The following is an 18,372-nucleotide window of genomic DNA, read 5'->3' on the forward strand; positions in this document are numbered from 1 at the left end:
ATCGCAGTCTTTAACACTGGTAGCATGCCGCGACAGCGTGGACGTGAACCGTATGTGCAGTTGACGGACTTTGAGCGAGGGCGTATAGTGGGCATGCGGGAGGCCGGGTGGACGTACCGCCGAATTGCTCAACACGTGGGGCGTGAGGTCTCCACAGTACATCGATGTTGTCGCCAGTGGTCGGCGGAAGGTGCACGTGCCCGTCGACCTGGGACCGGACCGCAGCGACGCACGGATGCACGCCAAGACCGTAGGATCCTACGCAGTGCCGTAGGGGACCGCACCGCCACTTCCCAGCAAATTAGGGACACTGTTGCTCCTGGGGTATCGGCGAGGACCATTCGCAACCGTCTCCATGAAGCTGGGCTACGGTCCCGCACACCGTTAGGCCGTCTTCCGCTCACGCCCCAACATCATGCAGCCCGCCTCCAGTGGCGTCGCGACAGGCGTGAATGGAGGGACGAATGGAGACGTGTCGTCTTCAGCGATGAGAGTCGCTTCTGCCTTGGTGCCAATGATGGTCGTATGCGTGTTTGGCGCCGTGCAGGTGAGCGCCACAATCAGGACTGCATACGACCGAGGCACACAGGGCCAACACCCGGCATAATGGTGTGGGGAGCGATCTCCTACACTGGCCGTACACCACTGGTGATCGTCGAGGGGACACTGAATAGTGCACGGTACATCCAAACCGTCATCGAACCCATCGTTCTACCATTCCTAGACCGGCAAGGGAACTTGCTGTTCCAACAGGACAATGCACGTCCGCATGTATCCCGTGCCACCCAACGTGCTCTAGAAAGTGTAAGTCAACTACCCTGGCCAGCAAGATCTCCGGATCTGTCCCCCATTGAGCATGTTTGGGACTGGATGAAGCGTCGTCTCACGCGGTCTGCACGTCCAGCACGAACGCTGGTCCAACTGAGGCGCCAGGTGGAAATGGCATGGCAAGCCGTTCCACAGGACTACATCCAGCATCTCTACGATCGTCTCCATGGGAGAATAGCAGCCTGCATTGCTGCGAAAGGTGGATATACACTGTACTAGTGCCGACATTGTGCATGCTCTGTTGCCTGTGTCTATGTGCCTGTGGTTCTGTCAGTGTGATCATGTGATGTATCTGACCCCAGGAATGTGTCAATAAAGTTTCCCCTTCCTGGGACAATGAATTCACGGTGTTCTTATTTCAATTTCCAGGAGTGTAGCTCTGAGCACTTTGGGACTCAACTTCTGAGGTCATTAGTCCCCTAGAACTTAGAACTACTTAAAACTAACTAATCTAAGGACACCACACACATCCATACCTGAGGCAGCATTCGAACCTGCGACCGTAGCGGTCACACGGATCCAGACTGAAGCGCCTAGAACCGCGCGGTCACACCGGCCGGTTAGGAACTGACGACCTCAGCAGTTAGGTCCCACAGGAGCTTACCACAGACGGACAGTTGCCATGGGACACTCTTGAGTCGGAAACGCTTGCTCAGGAAGAAGGTTTACACTACGCTTGTCCATCCGCTTTTAGAATATTGTTGCGCGGTGTGGGATCCTTACCAGATAGGACTGTCGGAGTTCAAAGAAGGGCAGCACGTTATATCGCGAAATATGGGAGAGAGTGTCACTGAAATGATAAGAGGATTTGGGATGGGTATCATTAAAACAAAGGCGTTTTTCGTTGCGACGAAATTCCAGTCACCAACTTTCTCCTCCGAATGCGAAAATATTTTGTTGACAACGACCTACATAGGAAGAAACGATCACCTCGATAAAATAATGGAAATCAGAGCTCGTACGGAAAGATATAGGTGTTCGTTCTTTCCGCGCGCTATACGAGATTGGAATAATAGAGAATTGTGAAGGTATATGAAGATAGTAACTGCCTCGAAAGAACAGGTACCACTGATGACCGTGCAGCTTCTCTAGAATAAACGATAATTAATTGAAACGCTCAGCTGCCGACAGGTGTTGATGTACCTCGGGGTACACATTTTCAGCTGTCCCCATCGAGGTATATCAACACCTGTCTGCAGCTGAGGGTTTCAATTAATTATCATTTATTCTAGAAAAGCTGCACGGTAATCAGTGGTATCTGTTCCTTCGAGAACAGTTACTATCTTCATATATGTAGTTAAAGGCTACCCAGCCATTAACCTTCGTCTGTGCGAATGCGCAAAGATTGCCCGAACTCTTACGGGAATCGTCACCTTAGTGTGCCCGAGTAATGAGTGGATGGGCAAATACCTATTACGTACATTACGTATGTTGATTGTGGACAGTTGGGAATGTGGGTCTCACGGGAAGCGTGCAAGGGTTAAGTCTCTGCAGTCGTGCTATTCATCTGTGTCCTCGGTGGCTCAGATGGATAGAGCGTCTGCCATGTAAGCAGGAGATCCCGGGTTCGAGTCCCGGTTGGGGCACACATTTTCAGCTGTCCCCATCCAGGTTGTATCAACAACACCTATCGACATCTGAGGGTTTCAATTAATTATCAATTCTGAAGGTAATTCGATGAACCTTCTGCCAGGCACTTAAATGTGATTTGCAGAGTATCCATGTAGATGTAGATGAAAACTCGTCCCGTGTCGCACGTGCTCAAAACGATTCATACTACAGAATGCATGCAAACAGACTCGCCGAAAATACTGACGAATAACGATTGCTGCATATCCAAGTTACACAGATCGGCCTTTCCTGCCAAGAAGAACAGGGAATTGCTATGTAGGAACAATTCGAGCTAGACGTAGGGCTCATAAGCACTCCTTGAATTGCAGACTAAACGTAAATAACGAAAACGCATTTTTGGTAAAAATTGGTCAAAACATAATCCTGTGCCCTCCGTATTGGATTAGCCGCTTTGAATATTGAAAATCTGACTTCAGCTTCCTGTTCAGCAACATTAAAAATATATATGTAACACTCAGTTCATGCAAATCGAAGTAATAATATAACTAAAAGCTTTCTCTAAACTTTGAACACTTTTTTTTTCGAGAAACGTTTATTTCTCAGAACGGCATGCAGCATAAACTAAAAGTGATTCAACCTCTTAACTTCTACCTCGGACCCCGAAAAGTAAACATTTTTCTTAGGAGCTTATAGCTATAATATGACATTTGTTAATATTAACTAATTTTTGTGTGGGCATAAGGAGTGAAACAAACCCCCAAAAATCGAACTCAAAGTTCGAATTAGCACTGTATCGTTAAATTTAAGGTTGTTTCATTGCGGTTCGGTATGCGCTCCCATAAATTTTATGTAATATCGACTGATGTTATCCATTTTTAATTTCAGAGAAATAATGTGGTATCAACTGATGTTATCCATTTTTGATTTCAGGTAACATCTGAGGGGCCACACTGCACGCACTCTGCGTACTTCAGACTCGCAGGCCCTTGATCAAATCATAATTACGGGCGCCATTTTTTTTTTACTGAAAATCTAAAATATAGCTCATAGTATGATCACTCGTAATTCCCAAACAGATCCTTCGAATGTATTTTCATTGTCTCAAAAAAATTTCCAAATGTACCATTTTTTGCTCATTTGAATGAGAACCTGGCCGTAATGGCGGAATATAGTCACGAGATTTTTTTCGGAGACGTTGTACGTTCGCGAGAAGAATTTCGTTCCACGCGCGTCGATGGACATTCCACAGATATTACTGTGTGTGTGTGCTACTCAGTCGTGCCATTTGAGTGTACATCTTTGCATAGTTTTCCTTTCACGATGTAAACAGTGCTCGGCTCAGTTGCTAACTGTCCATTGAGTGATTCCGAAGGTGTCGGATGTGCGGTGCGTTCGGTCTGCTAAGAAAGCAACAGACTGGCGTGGTGCGATGGCAGAAGCAGACACTGAGGGAGCTAGCTGTAGGGATGCCAGCGAACAATTTATGCCAAGTAAGACGAAGAGAACTATTCTAAAATTATGAGCCGTCTCGAAAGTGTTTATCATTAGTAAATCTTGTAGTTGAGACTGACAATCAATCTACAATAACTGACATATTTGCCTAGAGAGAGATACAGGAAATCCCCGCTCCTGATGAAATTTTGGTTGTGATGACAGGCCGCTGGGTAGTGTAGCCCGAGATCTAAGTTAGGTTGTAGGGAGGTAATTTGATTGAGAGTTGTTTATGCCAACGATTATGAATGCCGAGTAAACGTTGTGCGAGCAGATTGCCCTGTAGCGTAGCGTAGCCTAGTGTTTCCGTCCGCGCCATATTTAACACATTTTCTCTAGCTGTGTACAAAAGTCGCACAACAGCCACGAAAACTACGTTTCTGGTGGGGTGAGGGGAGAGTCCACTATGTAACTTTCGGAAATACAGAAGCGTCCGATCTTACCCGTCGGCTTTGACCCATGACGTCACAAATACCGCGGAAACGACTATAAACAATTCCAATATGGCGGATATAAAAACATCGCATACGTATTGTAAACACTGAAATACACAAGTTTCACAAAAAGCCTAATGACTGTAACGGGACAAGCGTGGGAAATTAGGGGTTTTTGGGTGCGGAGAAACTAAATATACAGAAATGTAGCCACCGACCGCCATTCAAAACCACGCAAAACAACGAAATAAATCAACATCACAAAACTGACCAAATACCAAAAAACACATTCCTATCCATAATCGGACACTTCCCTTAACCTATATAGCTCAACAGAACCTACCGATCACATCCCCCAATAGAAAACTAAGAAACGAAAGCTTCCCTTACACCTACATACATCGGCACTTATGCAGTTTAGCAGGTACGGAAAAAATTTTTCATTTTTTTTCAAAATTTGATCATCATGTGTCGTTATGCGGTGGGGGGAGTCTGCAGTGCCCCCCCATCCCCCCACAGGCTTCATTAGTGTCAAATCAATATTTTCGAATCATAGGCGGCCGCTGCCGCGGCCGCATTCCAAAAAAAAACTCCCAACCTAACCTCAAGTGGGCTACGCTACAGATCAATATGTTCATCAAATTGCTTCATATTACGTATACATGTTCATTAGTGTCAAATCAATATTTTCGAATCATAGGCGGCCGCTGCCGCGGCCGCATTCCAAAAAAAAAACTCCCAACCTAACCTCAAGTGGGCTACGCTACAGATCAATATGTTCATCAAATTGCTTCATATTACGTATACATGTTCATTAGTGTCAAATCAATATTTTCGAATCATAGGCGGCCGCTGCCGCGGCCGCATTCCAAAAAAAAACTCCCAACCTAACCTCGTATTCAGGGCTACGCTACAGATCAATGTGTAGGTCCCTTACGTCACGGGTCAAAGCCGACGCGTGAGATCGGATGTTTCCAACCTATACCCAATACACAAAACATACATAAATAACAAAAAAAAAAACGGAACTTACCTCAAAAAAGTTCCAGCTCCACAAACTAGATTGGCCACCACAATCACACACAAATGCACACACGCACGCACGCACACACACACACACACACACACACACACACACACATACAAAAACACACACACACACACCAACGAAAAAATACTGAACTAAAATAAAAACCCAACCCACCCAAACGTCAACCCCCTCCCCCACAACTCCAAAATACAACACACAAACACTATACAACAAAATAAACCACCCACCCACCTACCCAGCCCACCCTAACTAACCACTTTCGGTCTATACATTTTACCCACAGCCCTTAAAAAAACCCGAAGAATGCAATAGCCCTCTGGGACACTCTTCCGCCAACAGTACTCATCTAAATGAGACTGAAGGTTGGAAGAGCGCTCTTCCCCCTCCCAAGAACTGACTTAACCGCTCCCCACATCCCCTCAATTGTGTTAGTGCAAGCCCCAGTATCATAATTCTTAAACTCTAGACTGTGGTTCACTACTAAATGATTAAATCCCCTCTCACCCAACCCCCTATATGAAGAAAACGCATCTGAAACTACTGTGGACCCCGGCTCTACATACTCCTCAATTAACCCCACTAATTCAGGCTTCGACCTCCCCTCCACAACCCTAAAAACACATTCAGTACCCCCACCCCCCTGAACAACAGCCCCCCACACCCAAAGACCAGCCACAGACTTCCCCCTCCCATACTTCCTTTTAGCAAACTGCGACTCATCCACCTCCACAAGCACCCCATGCCCACCCAACTTACCCCTGTACTTAATAAATTCGGAACACACCTCACGACAAAAGGAATACCAGTCTAAAACAGTCCTCTCACTCACACCAGTCTCAAACGCGCAAAAACTCTGCCCGCAACTATAACAAAAATAATACGTAATAAGCACAATCTCACGCATGGCCAATCTAGACTTCTCGAACCAGGTACCACGCCTTACAGAACGCCATACGCCATCTTTCCGGCAACACCACATGTATCCGTCCCTGGTCCGAGAGTCCGGAACTTTAACCAATTTCATAGGTTCACAGCACACACCGCACTTCACGACCTCGGCAATTAAGCTAAATAGCTGAAGAAATTTAATCAGCTCTAAAGCTGTCTCCCCCATCATCGCCCTCAACCGAACACTGTTAAGGCGGTCTTTCATATCCATTCCTGAACAAAAAACCACAACCAAATACACTCAATAACAAACTCACCCGACGTACAGCAATGAGCATTAAATTAACCATTAACTCACTAATAGAAATTCCGCTTCAAATCCAACACCTGAGCAACAGAAAACTGACCCCACCACACGAAACAAACGAAACAAACGAAAACCATGAACACACCACCAGAGAGCACGACAAACAAAAACAAGACATCTACAAACACGCCACAATCGCAAATCAAACTCCGCGCCGTAATGACGTCACACACCACAACACGCTTACGTCACGGGTCAAAGCCGACGGGTAAGATCGGACGCTTCTGTTGACCCTAACTTTCAGTACAATTTTTAGTAAGCGCCGAAACTAGCCGAAATAGAAGCGTAATTTTAACTATATTTCCGTTTGTGGGAAAATAGTGGTTCTCTTTCGGCATCAACTGTAATATGCAGGCGACTTATTAGAGTTTTTTTAATTCTGAATCATGATCTCAATAGACGCAGAGCTTTTTTTTGCGTTACTCTATTCGTGGTCTATAGTAAACAATGCAACGGTCAATTCTTTGAAGTGCGACATGTGTCTGCAATGTTCGTAAGGCCAAGTTTGTATATATTCGGTGTCAGTTTTTTTTTTTTTTTTTTTTGCCATATACTGTATAATTAAGGCGAGGAGGATAATGTTCAAGGAGCACTGCATTAGCAGTCTATGGAGAAATTGAGGATTTGGATCTGATGAACGGCATGCTCGGGCAGTTGGTGCAATTAGGTTGTCCACTGCGTAATTCGAACACAATGATCATTGCCTCTCCCTAGTAACCAGTGGACTCGGGTGCTAATCCTGGTCTGGCACAAATTTTCAACAGTGCCCATTGACTAAAGTCAGTGCCCATTGTCAGCTAATTTCATTGTTTCGGTGTTCAATTGTAATTTGATCACGATACGCCGTCTAGCTTTTTCATGGATAACAGCTTTGGAAAGCGTACAGGTTATATTGATATTCGGTCGTCGTTAGTCCAAAGCTAGTATAGTGATTTTTAAACACAGTTGTAGTGCATATTAAGCCTACACACGTATTTGTGTCCTGTGTTTCTTTACCAAGAACTTCTTCGTAGGTAATTTCCCTATAGTGGTATTTTGTTTAAGTATTTATAGCCTGCAGGCTTGGATGAAATATGAAACACATGTCCGAAGTTTCTGTTGATGCTGCAGATACTGTTTTATCCGTACTATGGGCACAAACTCTTCATCTAATACAGGACACAATTTGTCTCGAGATTTAGCAATTTTTCGTAATATCGGCCTAGCTTCGATATATTTTTCTCTAATTCTTGTTTGGATTTAATCTTAAAATACACTAACTCTCCCACCAATTATTCGATAAATGATTTCATCCCTTTCGTAGCCTACAGTTCCTAAACGGTCGATAATATTAATAATTTCCTTTCTCACTTTTATTTCCTGTAGAATCTCCTGTTTATGGTTATTGCTAACCTGTTTCACGTTCTCACTTTTATTATTTTTATTTTTCTAGTTTTGTGTCTGGTAGCCAAGTTTTCTTTGAATTCGGTTTTTAATTCTGAAATAGTAACAGTTAAAGGTCAAGTGAAGATTGCGATCTATTTGAGGAGAGTGGTTCGGAGATCTTTTATATTAGACGTACACAGGTCATGGAGATCCGTATCTATATAAAATTACTTCAAGTGTAATGTAGCCCATTCTCTTGTCATGATCTCGGCTGTATCGTAGCGCATTGTCTCGGTTAGGTTGGAGATTTTGGTTGAGAGTTGCCGAAGTCAAAGAAAGTGATTACGAAGTCAAGACTGTGCTAACAAAACGATCTGTAGCGCAGTCCAAAATGTTCTTTCGGTCCTTCTAAAATCTCTTTTAATTAAAAATAACTAAAGCCGCAAGATACAAAGACAAAAACTATTACGTAATAGAGCAATCCCAGACTACTGTGGTGTACGTTATGTACGTATACTAATTTACTGTCAGTGAATACATATTTTTTACTCATTTGCTGGATTCCAGTTTTCCGCTTTTTGCGGCGAAAAACCTTTTCCTGCGAAGGGCCCATTAGCTTGTCGGTTATATTATTTCATGGTAGTCTATCCACCGGCGTCATTGTTAGCATCGAATATAGATATAAGTATTAGGAAGTCTAATATGAAGCCAACGCATGAGTATGTCTAATGATGAATAAGAAAAATAGGATTGCGGGTTAGCTACTACAAGCAGCATAGTGAACGCGTTATTGTGGCCAAGATAGACACGAAGCCCAAGCCCACCACAGTAGTACAAGTAGTCCGCAGATGAAGAAATTGATGAAATGTGTGATAAGATAAAAGAAATTATTCACATAGTGGAGGGAGATGAAAATTTAATAGTAATGGGTGACTGGAATTCGATAGTAGAAAAAGGAAGAAGAGGAAGCGTAGTAGGTGAATATGGAATGGGGGTAAGAAATGAGAAGAAGCCTCCTGGTAGGTTTTCGTCCAGAGCATAACTTAATCATAGCTAACACTTGGTCCAAGAATCATGAAAGAAGGTTGTAAACATGTAAGAGACCTGGAGATACTGCAAGATTTTAGATGGATTATATAATGGTAAGACAGAGATTTAGGAACCAGGTATTAAATTGTAAGACATTTCCAGGGGAAAATGTGGACTCTGATCACAATCTATTGGTTATGAACTGTAGATTAAAACTGAAGAAACTGGAAAAAGGTGGGAATTTAAGGAGATGGGACCTGGTTGAACTGACAGAATCAGAAGTTGTAGAGTGTTTCAGGAAGAGCATTAGGGAACGATTGACAGGAATGGGGGAAAGTAATACAGTAGAAGAAGAATGGGTAGCTTTGAGGCATGAAATAGTGAAGGCAGCAGAGGATCAAGTAGGTAAAAAGACGAGCGCTAGTAGAAATCCTTGAGTAACAGAAGATATATTGAATTTAACTGATGAAGGAGAAATGACAAAAATGCAGTGAATGAAGCAGGCAAAAAGAAATACAAACGTCTCAAAAATGAGATCGGCAGGAAGTGCAAATGGCTAAGCATGGATGGCTAGAGGACAAATGTAAGGATGTAGAGGCGCATATCACTAGGGGTAAGATAGATACTGCCTACAGGAAAATTAAAGTAACAGCATAGGTCGGTGTGGTGGGAGAACTCATGGGAAAATTCCTGCAATAGTGGGTGTTAGAGCTGCACCTTTTTTAGATTGAAGTCAGCTGATAGGTATTCCTGCTTAAGGGAATTCTCTCTAACAAAAGAACCACTTTTGACAAAGCTTAGGCATCCGAGTAATGAGGGAATTAGTATATTTCATCAAAATGTACAAGGATTAGAGATAAAGTTAGTGAACCGCTTATAGATGTTGACTAAGAAATTATTGGTATATCTGAACACTTCTTCATTAAGGAGGTAATTCAGAGGCTTCCTTTACCCGGATACAGGTTGGCTGGCAGCTTTTCTAGGAGCTGTTTGCGGTGTGGGGGAGTAGCCATGTATGTGGAAAACGGCATCCCATTAGAGTCAATTGATGTTTCAAAGTACTTCACTGAAAAGGTGTTTGAATGTTGTGTAGGTGTGGTTAAATTTAATGGAGCTAAACTTCTAATTGTTGTTATTTATAGATCACCAGACGCCGATTTCACAACATTTTGCTAAAGTTAGAGGAGGTTCACTTTATAGGAAATACAAAAAGTTAGTTATATGTGGTGACTTCAATATTAATTGTGTAAGTGATTCTGCAAGGAAACGGATGCCGGTAGACCTCCTTAATTCATATAACCTTATGCAATCCTTGTTCTTTCCAACGAGAGTGCAAGGGAATAGTAGAACAACCATAGACAACATTTTTGTTCATTCCTCATTACTAGAAGGACATTGTTAGCAAAAAGGTGAATGGCCTTTCAGATCATGATGCACAAATTATAACTCTAAAAGATTTTTGTGCTGCAACATATGATAAATATAGTTATCAACTGTGTAGGAAAGCTGATCCAGTTGCTGCAGAGACCTTTGTAAACCTTATCAAGGAACAAGAGTGGCAAGATGTTTATAGCGCTGAGACAGTAGACGATAAATATAGTGCTTTTCTCAAGACTTTTCTCGTTCTCTTTGAAAGTTGCTTTCCGTTAGAACGTTCAAAACAGGGTACTAGCACAAACAGGCAGCCTGGGTGGCTGTCTATAGGGATAAGAATATCTTATAGAACAAAGTGGCAATTATATCAAAACGTTAGAAACAGTCAAAATCTAAATGCAGCAGCCCATTACAAACAGTAATGTAAGGTGCTTAAAAATGTTATTAGGAAGGCAAAAAGTAAGTGGTATGCAGATAAATAGCTAAGTCTCAGGATAAAATTAAAACCATATGGTCAGTCGTAAAGGAAGTGGCTGGTCTGCAGAGACAGGTCGACGGAGATTGACTTAATAAGTAAACCACTAAAGACCAAGAACTCTCATGGATATGGCGGGGTATCTAGCAGAATACTGAAGTATTGTTCTGTGTATGTTAGCCCAGTACTTAGCCATATCTGTAACTTTTCCTTTAGTAGTGGTCGGTTTCCTGACCGATTAAAGTACACTCTAGTGAAGCCACTTTATAAAAAGGTAGACAGGGATAATGTTGACAACTGTAGAGCTATTTCCATGCCATCGGTGTTTGATAAAGTTATCGAGAAGGTTGTATATATAAGGTTACTGGAGCATTTAAATTCACATAATTTGCTGTCAAATGTACAGTTTGGTTTAAGAAATGATTTAACAACTGAAAATGCCATATTCTCTTTTCTCTGTGAGGTTTTGGACGGATTAAATAAAAGGTTGCGAACGCTAGGTGTTTTCTTTGATTTAAAGAAAGGTTTTGACAGTGTTGACCACAAAATATTACTCCAGAAGTTGGACCGTTATGGAGTAAGGGGAGTAGCATAGAATTGGTTTTCCTCTTACTTTAAGAACAGAAAGCAGAAGGTAATTCTCCGCAATATTGAGAGTGGTAGTGATGTTCAGTCGCAATGGGGCTCTGTTAAGTGGGGCATTCCCCAAGGGTCGGTGCTGGGGCCACTGCTGTTTCTTATTTATATAAATGATATGCCTTCTAGTATTACAGGTGATTCAAAAATATGTTTGCTGATGACACCAGTTTGGCAGTGAAGGATCTTGTAATATTGAAACAGTATCAAATAATGTAGTTCATGAAATAAGTTCGTGGCTTGTGGAAAACAATTTGATGCTAAATCACAGTAAGACACAGTTTTTACAGTTTCTAACTCACAATTCAACAAGGACCGATATTTTGATCAGACAGAATGGGCATAATATAAGCGAGACGGAACAGTTCAAGTTCCTAGGCGTTCGGATAGATAGTAATCTGTTGTGGAAAGCCCATGTCCAGGATCTCGTTCAGAAACTAAATGCTGCTTTATTTACCATTAGAACAGTATCTGAAATAAGTGACAGTTCAACACGAAAAATAGTCTACTTTGTATATTTTCATACGTGTATGTCGTATGGTATTATTTTTTTGGGGTAATTCTTCTGATTCAAAAGGTATTTTTGGCTCAAAAACGGGCTGTTCGAGCTATATGTAGTTCGAGAACCTCTTGTCGGCCCCTATTCAATAGTCTGGGATTTCTGACATTGCCCTCACAGCATATATTTTCTTTAATGTCGTTTGTTGTTAGCAATATTAGGCGATTCCCAACAGTTAGCAGCTTTCACTCAGTTAATACTAGGCAGAAATCAAATCTGTATGTGGAATGCACTTCCTTGACTCTTGTGCAGAAAGGAGTGCAGTATTCTGCTGCATCTATTTTCAATAAGCTACCACAAGAATTCAAAAATCTTAGCAGGAGCCCAAAATCTTTTAAGTCTAAACCGAAGAGTTTCCTCATGGCTCACTCCTTCTATTCTGTCGAGGAGCTCCTGGAAGAGCTAAAAAATTAAGCTAATTCCAGTGTTACATTGTTGATTTTCTTTATTTATACTTACGACTTGTTGCCTGATTATATTTTTATATTTCATTTTATCTGTTTCTACTATCGTGTTATAATTTCATATATTGACTCGTTCCATGACCATGAAGATTTCTCCTTAATTTGGTCCCACGGAACAATAAGTAAATAAAAAAACCTTTGGAGAAAAGAGATCCACTTGTATGCATATCAAGAGCTCAGATGGAAACCCTGCTATAAGCAAAGAAGGTAAAGCAGAAAGGTGGAAGGAGTATATAGAGGATCTATACAAGGGCAGTGTACTTGAGGACAGTATAATGGAAATGGAAGAGGACGTAGATGAAGGTGAAATGAGAGATGATATACTGCGTGAAGAGTTTGACAGAGCACTGAAAGACTTAAGCCGAAACAAGGCCCCGGGAGTAGACAACATTCCATTATAACTACTGACACCCGTGGGAGAACCAGCCCTGACAAAACTCTACCATCTGATGAGCAAGATGTATGAGACAGGCGAAATACCGTCAGACTTCAAGAAGGATATAATAATTCCAATCTCAAAGAAAGCGGGTGTTGACAGATGTGAAAATTACCGAACTATTTGTTTAGTAAGTCACAGGTGCAAAATACTCACGCCAATTCTTTACAGACGAATGGAGAAACTGGTAGAAGCCGATCTTGGGGAACACCAGTTTGGATACCGTAGAAATACTGGAACACATGAGGCAATACTGACCCTACGACTTCTCTTAAAAGCTAGATTAAGGAAACGCACACCTACGTTTCTAGCATTTGTAGACTTAGAGAAATCTTTTGACAATGTTGACTGGAATACTCTTTCAAATTCTGAAGGTGGCGGTGGTAAAATAGAGGGAGCGAAAGGCTATTTACAATTTGTACAGAAACCAGATGGCAGTTGTAAGAGTCGAGGGACGCGAAAGGGAAGCAGTGGTTGGGAAGGGAGTGAGACAGGGTTGTAGTCTATCCCCGATGTTATTCAATCTGTTTATTGAGCAAGCAGTAAAGGAAACAAAAGAAAAATTCGGAGTAGGAATTTAATTCAATGAAGAAGAAATTAAAACCTTGAGGTTCGCCGATGACATAATTCTGTCAGAGACAGCAAAGGACCTGTAAGAGCAGCTGAACGCAATGGAGTGTCCTGAAAGGATGATATGAGCATCAATAAAAGCAAAACGAGGATAATGGAATGTAGTCGAATTAAGTCAGGTGGTGCTGCGAGTATTAGATTAGGAAATGAGACACTTGAAGTAGTAAATGAGTTTTGCTATTTGGGGAGCAAAATAACTGATGATGGTCGAAGTAGAGAGGATATAAATTGTAGGCTGGCAATGGCAAGGAAAGTGTTTCTGAAGAACAAAAATTTGTTAACGTCAAGTATAGCTTTAGGTATCAGGAAGTCTTTTATCCGAGTATTTGTATGGACTGTAGCCAAGTATGGAAGTGAATCATGGACGATAAAGAAGAGAATAGAGGCTTTAGAAATATGGTGCTACAGAAGAATGCTGAAGATCAGATAGATAGATCATATAACTAATGACGAGGTATTGAATAGTATTGGGGAGAAGAGGAGTTTGTGGCACAACTTGACTAGAAGAAGGGGTCGGTTGGTAGGACACGTTATGAGGCATCAATTTAATATTGGAGGGCAACGTGGAGGTTAAAAATCGAGGAAGGAGATGAATACACTAAGCAGATTCAGAAGGATGTAGGTTGCAGTGGGCATTGGGAGATGAAGCTTGCACATGATACAGTAGCATGGAGAGCTGCATCAAACCAGTCTCTGGACTGAAGACTACAACAACAAAAATATGAAGGCACCTGTCTCATGTGTAACCTTCAACAGATTTGGGACAGACAAGAGGGTCAGATTAGATTATATGTACTTTCCGTTGCAATTGATCCATAATGAGGAGATACTCAGTGGGAAACTAATATGCTAATTTACCTTCCACAGATCGCAAGTAGACTGATCATGGGCATGGAATGAGGAATGAAAATTTTGACATAATTGTGATTGCACTCGCATTAGTTGACACCCCCCCCCCCCCCCCCCCGCCTCTCTCTCTCTCTCTCTCTCTCTCTCTCACTCACTCACTCACAATCACGCGCGCCCTAGTTCTCCTAAAAAAATTCAATTCATTAATAGTGTCGGAGAAGATGGTTTAATAAATCCTTTAGGCTCCTCTTAAACTGAAATTTGTCAGTAGTAAAGCTTTTTATGGCTGCTGCCAAGTTATTGAAAATTCGTTTTCCTGAATGATGGAGACTTTCTTGCACCAAAGTAATTAGCTTCCAAAATTTTGTGGAGATTATACATGTTTCTAGTAATGACTGCTTGAAATGAGCTGTTGATTTGAAAATATTCATTTGTTTTTAAAGACAAATTTCAAGGGGAGAAGGTATCTTCTATCTCCGCCATGTTAAATTGATCTATTTCCACGTCCCTTATCTCAAGCTGTGTTATATTAACGGTAAAACATAAAACATTTCCTACATGCATTTCCACTATTTTCCAACAAGCTGACTATTTTTCATGAATAATATATTAATAGTGAAATTTTAGGAAAAATTTAGAAAGACAAGTTTTATGGGCAAATTTCAAAAATAAAAAGGCAACAGTGTTCTTTATAATAAAGCTTCTCCATGGATTTTAATTCCTACTCCGAATTTTTCTTTTGTTTCCTTTACTGCTTGCTCAATAAACAGATTGAATAACATCGGGGATAGACTACAATCCTGTCTCACTCCCTTCCCCACTACTGCTTCCCTTTCATGCCCGTCGACTCTTCATGCCCTCCAGTAAGACAACTGACCGTTAGAATTCCATGGTTCTAGGATAAATGGTTTGAGAGGAAAGGTACATTTAGTTAGAAAAGTTACGGAAAATTTAAAGTTGTATTGCACTTAGCGACGTACATGCATTCATTTAAATTCATAGTTTCTTTCACTGCATGTGTCATAGATTCCTCTCCTGTTTATTGCAAGCAGCGCACTGTAAAGTTTTTTTTTTTAATTTTTTACATCTCTCGTAAAGCTTTTCGTTCCTTTGCAATAGTACGCATGCCGTACAAAAACAAAACATTTGTTTCATGATACTCACTATTTTATTTCTTGCAAGTCTTCTAGAACTTCTCTCGAAAACTTTGTGGGTAGATCTTGGCATTTGTTTTGTTCAGAAACGAAAAACACCCATGACACGCTATTACTGTAGCAAACAACTGACTACGAGACAAGAAAAAATGTATTCAATAGGTGAAAGCTCAAAGCAACGGGAAAAAATGTCCCTAGGCTTATCATCTCAACGAAGAGCTGTCACAAAGAAACAAGTGGGCATGCTTTACATAGCAAGCTGCCATTTAAACCGACATTTAGGACCTTCAAATAAGGATTTGGACTAAAATACTTTTATATTCGCACTAAGTGTAACTCAAACTGGTACAATCACCAATAAAAAAATTATTTTCATTGTTTTCGAGGTACCTTCTGCCCTTCGGAATAAATATATTGCGAATCAGTAGTTAATATGTCTAGTTCTTATTGCGAATCAGTAGTTAATATGCCTAGTTCTCCAAACAGGAGACGGCTAGAAACTTTCGAAATGTGGTGGTGTAGAAGAATGCTAAAAAAGTTTATATCGAATAGCTGATTGGGAGATACGAAAACAGATTAGGGAGCAGAGAAATTAATGGCACAACTCGACAGAAAGTAACGATCGTGGGCAAAGGGCGTATTTCGATTCCACCCGTCCACTTTGACCCATGACGTTTAGCATGACGGTCATTAGTTAGCGTTTCGAAGGATACCAGTCGCCTTATTAAATGTTAACTGTGATTGCCTTCGTTTCTAGAGCAATTTATAATGATCGTTAACTATGATTTTTTTCGTAATATATCGTGATGAACGATGGGAGGAACCCGAGAGCACAGCTTAAATTGTCGTTAAAGAAACGAGTAGCGATTGTATTTTTATCTTTCTTATCCGACACATACGGGAAACTGGGGTAGAATGGGGTACAAAATTGAAAACTTTGATTAAATGTACAAAAGTGATAAATAAGAGAGTTACCAATTTTTATATGAACACCTTATGATGTATTAATCACAAAAATACAAGAACATTGCCATAAAATAAAACAACATTATTTTTCACTCAAAAACAGAAATGTATTTCATTTGCCCCATTCTGCCCTGTGCACGCGGCAGAATGGGGTGGTAAGTACAAGTGATTACAAAACCGTATAAAATTATCGGAAATGCAGAAAATATTGGCTTGCTCGGTATTTATTTAGTTTAAAGTGAATATTAATGTCAAACTACAGCTTTCATGTATTGTATCCTTTTCTTAAGGCTGTTTACAAAATTCACACACGAGGAAAGACTCATCATCTTCTCTATCTGTTCCTGCACGAGAATCGTGTGTCCATTTTTTGCACGTGGAACAAGCGACCCAACCTTCAACTGATTTTGAATAAAACCCACGACAATATAAACATTCACAGTCGGAACTTTTCTCATAATCACTCTCCTTAGTATTGCATTCTGTCCTTTTTTCCATTTATCTTCAGGCCCTTTCTTTTTTTTCTTAATTTTATTCTCTTTTGCAAATAGTTTTTTCTTTGCACTTTCTTCTTTGGCAAAGTTCTTCTTCTATTTTTCCTTAATAATGGCTTCTAACTCTTTTTTTGTACGGCGAATCAGTTAAAACAACAGACTTCCCCATCTTCAGTTTCGCTCTTTTCTTGCTTTCGTTAACTTTTGCACGGGCATCAGAATTTGTAGTGAAATATGAAATGAGGTGTTGTCAGTTGTCATCCAAGAGCATCAAGGATTAGAACAATTAGCCTCAATAACTTTGTCATTCTTAGGCGGCAGTTCATTGTTACAATTCGCTGAAACCTCGCCCGCTTGATTATCCAGCCCGTTGGCGTCGTCTTTTTTAGCTGGTGTGCTAGGTGGAGGCAATTCCAATTGTTCAGATATGATAACCTCTTTATCTGACGACCTATTTTGTTTGATGTCAAATGTGTCTGCCGGAAGGAAGTCTGCATCGGTGAATATGGATGGGTCCGTGGGCCATATTCCATTAGCTTCGAAACAATTAATAGCTGTTTTCATTGCTGCATTTTAGACGAAAGCTGAACCAAAAAGCGTTGAAATTTGAAAGATAGTTACGACTTTCCCTGCATGGCTTCGTAGCCATTTTCGAAGCTCATCACTGTAACGAAGGCTTAAAGGCTTCATAAAAGAAACATCAAGCGGCTGAAGTCTGTGAGAGCAATGTGGTGGTAAAGATAGCAACGAAACGCAACTCTCCCTCGCATAGTTCATAACGTCAATGTATGTAGTATGTGCTGAGTGGCCATCTAATATAAGGAGGACTGGAAAGTCCTTTTATGCCGTAGAAAATTCCACAAATTTTCGAAACCATACAAGGAATGATTTTGTGGCCATCCATGCGGTGCTGTGGACCTCAGCGCAACCTCTTTCTGCCAGTCCTAACTAAATTTTTTTCTGCTTCTTCTTTCGTGGAAAAATAAGTTTGAGGCATGTGAGCTCCGCTTGCTGACGTAATAATGAGGCTGGTTACTGTTTCGCCCCTTTATGCAGATGTTAACGATCCTACTTGACGTTTCCCCTTGCAAGCTGCGATCTTCGATTGGTTTTTAGGATTAACCGAAACGCCTATTCCATCACAATTAGATATTTGAGAAGTCATTAGTATGTGTTTGCCAGTTACATTTGTTAGCAACGAAAAGAAAAACTATCGACAGCTACTTTATTAAAACCCATGACTATTGCACCAGATGTTGCTTCGGGTTTGCGAACAAACCCGCATTTGCTTCTTCATTGTTTCATGATGT

At 41.2% G+C, this 18,372-nt stretch overlaps 1 non-coding gene across 1 annotated transcript; it reads left to right on the plus strand.

Moving 5' to 3' along the window:
• Positions 1-2,340: 2,340 nt before the first annotated feature.
• Positions 2,341-2,414, plus strand: Trnat-ugu (transfer RNA threonine (anticodon UGU)). The gene has a single exon. It is a non-coding gene; the product is annotated as a tRNA-Thr (tRNA).
• The last annotated feature ends 15,958 nt before the right edge of the window (positions 2,415-18,372 follow it).

The sequence above is a fragment of the Schistocerca serialis genome, unplaced genomic scaffold (genome assembly GCF_023864345.2).
Source record: "Schistocerca serialis cubense isolate TAMUIC-IGC-003099 unplaced genomic scaffold, iqSchSeri2.2 HiC_scaffold_1351, whole genome shotgun sequence".
Classification (NCBI taxonomy): Eukaryota; Metazoa; Arthropoda; class Insecta; order Orthoptera; family Acrididae; genus Schistocerca; species Schistocerca serialis.